The sequence below is a fragment of the Mirounga leonina genome, unplaced genomic scaffold, assembly GCF_011800145.1.
Source record: "Mirounga leonina isolate KUSES-001 unplaced genomic scaffold, KU_Mleo_1.0 Mir_293, whole genome shotgun sequence".
Taxonomy (NCBI): Eukaryota; Metazoa; Chordata; class Mammalia; order Carnivora; family Phocidae; genus Mirounga; species Mirounga leonina.
Genome location: NW_023270668.1, coordinates 1 through 5,025, shown reverse-complemented (window position 1 = coordinate 5,025; position 5,025 = coordinate 1).

Genomic DNA, 5,025 nt, shown 5'->3' with positions numbered 1-5,025 from the left:
ATCTTTGGAATTTTGCCATTAGTTTTACAAGAGATTTAAACAATGCAAAAGTAGAAATTGAAGTCATAAAGAGTAATTTTCACTGATGGAAAAATGTTACACTTTCTCTAAAAACCAAAACTGCATCACTTTCGTAAGGACCAGAACACCAACTGAAATAGCAATCATCTTGTCCAAGTTTTTAAAAATTAAATATTCATGAAAGTATCAGTTTTCAAGCAAAAATACCTGAGGCAAAGCAGCAGTTTTTCAGTTTCAAAGTCTGTCTCGTCATTTTATTTCCAAGAAAACTGTTTTTCAAAGTAGGGAAACTGTGAATTTAACTTGAATATGCAGCTTCTTTCAAGTGTAATTTCATGGTTACACATTAATGGTCTTTCACATTAATGAATATAAAAACAGGTCTTTCAGAGTCTGTTTACTCTCCTCGAGTGAACAGCATCTTTTTTGTGAAGGTATCTGTTTACAGCTCAGATCACATTTGAGACTGAATCCCCTCGGGAAGGCCTGGGTGTTCCGAAGTCACTTGGAGAATCCACCGCAGAACTTACTTCCAGGGGATAAAGCAACCTGTGGCTCTGAGGCTAAGCAGGGCCCGGGAGGTTTCTCTGGCAACGGGGTGGGGTCGGGGGGACGGAAGATGGTGCGGCTGGCAGAACGACGCCATCAAGGCTAGAAGCAGCTGGACTGGGGGCAAAACACACGAACCAGTCCTGTGTCTGCAGATACGTCATTTAACCTCTCAGAACTCAGAAAACTCGGGAGACTCGTGAAGCGCCCCTCTGAGGATCAAGTCCCAACCACAGTGACAGTAACAGTAATCGCAGCTAACACTTTTTGAGCACTTGCCGTGTGTGGGACCCTGTACAGAATACTTCTCATGGAAGAACTCAATTCATCTCATAACAGCCTTTGAAACAGTGGAGGTGGTATACAAGTCTGTATTATTATATTTAAGTGCACATGAACATCGCAATCATGAAGCATGCCTTCTCATAGTCAACTAGCAATGATCACTGACCGACCCTACATTAGTCCTTCATGACCTTTCCCACAGATGGTGGATCCTTCTGAGGGTGTCCCATCATAACTGAGTGGTCAAGAGAAAAACAGGCAGAGTATTCCCTAACATTTTCAGCACTCTCACTCCCCTTTGTTTCCATACAAGAGGAGTAGAAGGTTCTGGGCGGGGATCTGCAGTCAACATGCTGGGGTGCGCCTCTCAGCACACCATTTACTGGCTGCATGACCTGGGAAAGCTACCTACCATCTTTAGGTCAGCTAGTTTCCTCTTCTGTAACAGGAGGGCACAATATTGCCTACCTTCACAGTACTGCTGGGAGAGCTAAATAAGGCTCTCTTTACAAAGAAAACACTCAGCATAATGCCCGGCACACAATTTTAGGTATCTTATTAACTTTTCAAAAAATATATACGGAATACAAGTCAAGGTGACATCGAGATTTACTTTGGGAATAAAATTCAACCTCCAATTTATACAAAAAAAAAGTGCCTACATTTTATTTCATTTTTAGCAACAATCACCACTGCTCATGACTGAACTCTCACTGTTGACAACCTTCATTCGTCACGCACTCAGTGCTTAGTACGTGCCAGATACTGTTCTAAGTGCTCTACAAACATTAACTCATTTGATCCCTAGGACACCTCTGAGGTGTGTCCTGTTATCATGGCCACGTTGCGAATGAGGCAAATGGGAGAATGAGGGGCTGTGTGCTAAGCAAACTGGCCGGTAAGCACAGGTGATGTGCTCAAACAAAGGCAGCGGGACTCCAAAGTGCTCTACCAGCTTCGCCCCCCTGCCTTCGCGCTAGCTATGGACTGGCGCTCAAGGACACCCGCTAGGAGGGGAAAGAGAAAGATCACTTTTAATGTAACAGAAGAAAAGGCTATAACCCGAAGGAGCTCACTCTCTGATCTGAGCTTAGAAAAAGGGAGTATTTAATCCAAGGTTCCAGCAGCCTAAAACCACGACTTATCAGAACATACATTAGTTGAGAAAGGAAGGCATGGACACTGTCATTTCCACCCACCCGCCCCATTTTAAACGGGATTTAAAGCCATTCTGAAAATCATATATGCACACGGCAGTGTCTCATAAGCAGAGCAGCAGGCAAGTGTCCCTCCATCGACATGGGTGAGAACCCAGAAGAGAGAGCTGTGGCCGTCCCGTCTCACACCAAAAGAAATCTGACTTGCTCATTAATAAGGTGAGCTTCACAGATAAGCACACTCCTGGAAACTGTAGTCAACGTTATGTGTGCACCCTTTTTTTCTGTGGAAGAGAGAAGCCATAACTTCGACTAGATTCCCTAAGAGAAATGTGTCTCTATCCTCCTCAAAGAATGTCTAAGGTCCATACAAATTAAGGCATGGCTAAACAGCTGGTGGAGAAATTTCTCCAACCTGCCCAGATTCCTTGAAAATGCCGACTGACATCCATCTTTCCCTGTATTCTGGCAACTGGAAAGGTGGGAAAACTGCACACTGCATTTTAAGTCCTGAGACAGGAAGTAACCAGTAGGAATTCATTTTCCAGGGCATTCATTAAAATGTCCAATAACAGTTATCCTGTTTCGATCAACAAGATAAGATGACAGAAAGAACAGAGAAGGTGAAGGGCTGTACAACGAGGAAATTTTCTCCACAATTTTCACCTTTCCAGAAGCCAGGGAGATTAATAAAGCACCGATCAATTCTTCTAAGAAAGGCAAAATGAAGTAAAAACCTTAAACTGCCTCTTATAAGAAAAGGGGGTGTGTAAACAAGTGGAGAGAGAAAATCTTATTCAGTAAGTGGTGATGTTGAAATGATAATATTTAACTATTTGCAAGAAATGGTTAAGCAGAAATCAGAATAAAATGTCAGAGATAGAGCTAAATGTAATACACAGAGAGAGAAGTAGATACAGATATAAAGATACATATCTATAAATGAATTAAATAAAAATACATCTGAACATAAAAGAGGTGGAAATAATCTGGGGGAAAGAAAAAGGTTGAACAACGTATCATTGTGCAAAACATCAAGGCAGCATGGCTCCATGAAGCCTTTAATTAAATGGCTTAATCAAATTCCTTCTGGTCCCTGGAATGTCTGCATTCCAGGCTGAAGCTATCTCTCCAGCCTACAGAACCCCGACCGATGATCCATGCCCCTGTGAGATTCTCCCAGCATCCTCTCTACCAAGACTCCCTTCCCCCCTAATCAATACCCTTTCCTGAGGATGGCATGGTTTTCCTGTTCCCGACCACTTCACTGGTGCTCCTGTTCCCCAGCTTTCAAGCCTTTACAGAATCTTCTTTTTAATATCTCAAGCTTCTGACAGTACAAGAAAAGGAGATGGTAAAGAGAAGAGAGGGGGGCCGAGCCTCCAGGAGGAGAAGGCTGACAGTTCACTGCTAGACGGGACTTCACTGGCACACTCGGCGGTGCTGCGAGGCAGGGTTTAAGAGATGCCTGCTCCCATCGTCCTCTGACTGCAACTAGATGACATGCAATCAGTTTTTTCCAAAAACATATAAAATAAGAGCAACATATGCTTATATAAAACCATAAACTCATCTACCAATACAGAATAATTCCTGAAAAACTGGACTCTGAGGAACAGATTTAGTAACTCTTAAGAAGTCAAACGCCACCCTCTGAGGCCCTGTACAGCACCCAGATTCAGAAAACCTGCATGTGGGCCCTAATTCTGCCATGTACCACTGTGTAATTTTATCTTAGTCATTTAATTTCTAACTTTTACTTTCCCAATTTAGTCAATGGAGATAACAGTAATTTCTAGAATCATGAGAGTTTTTGAAAATTACTGATTCCTAAGTTGCCCCACCCCAGACCTAGGGAATCAGAATCTCAGAGATGGGGAAATTTGTAAGTCTTCTCTATTTCAAAATCTCCCTGGTGTGATCTGGACACATAGGACTCTGAGGACTGGTAGCTGGAAATGCTGCAGCACCTTGGTGGGTTAGCAACACCTCCAACCCTACCTTGCCTCTCTCACTGTTGCTCGAGTCCATAACCCCTTTCTCCCTGAGGAGTCAGGCTGCCCATGTGACGTTTAGAACTTGAGGAACCATCAGACGGTGACCCGGGAGCTGGGCAAGCAGGGGCCTCCTCCATCCCGCTGCCGACGAGGAGGTGCGGCAGAAACAAAGACATGCCTCCATCGTGTGAAGGTGGTTCTCAGACATGTTTCTTGTGGGAGGTGGTAGTTAGGAAAATGCTTACTTACATACAGGCCAGTGGAGACCCTGGTCTGGCTTGGAAGCTAAGAGCTATGTTCACACTACTTCAATGGGAAAAATGCTTTGCAACCTCCAGAGGAACAATTCATTATTATATGTTTGGAGCTGCCAGCACACAGAAATAGGGATACAATCCAAAATGCTGAGGTCTGGTTTCTGGATTTCTTCCAAGTGATTTTTGTCTTCTTTTAGTGTAACCATGAAATTACACTTGACACCTTTTTAAGTACCGAGCTTTCTTTGATTCAATACCTACGTCAGCTTCTTTCAATGATTATTTTCCTATTATCAGAGGTTAAGGGACAGAATGCAATTCTTTAAAGAAGTGATTTTGAATGGACAAATCAATCCCCTTGGATTACCGGTGAGCTTTTAACCAACTGTTAGAAATATGTGCTAAGAGTCAAAGACTAACACAGGAACCGGCACTGATTGATAGGATAAAGTAAAACAGCCCCCAATAATACCGACTTCTGATCATGTGCCAGTGTGCTAGTTATGGTTACACATAATATTTCAGCCTTTATTCTTCCTGGTCAAATTGTTAAATTGCTTTCTATTTCCTCTGCTAAAACCCTAGTTTGCACCTGAGCCGGCAAGTACCATAAGCACCATCAGGACAACGTATGTTTATAAAGCACTTCTGTTTCCAAAGGGCTTTCACAAGCATTAGTTTATGTGTTGCTCACAACAGACCCGCAGCAGGCAGATCTGATATCAGCCCCATTTTATAACGGGCAGCTGAGTCGGCACT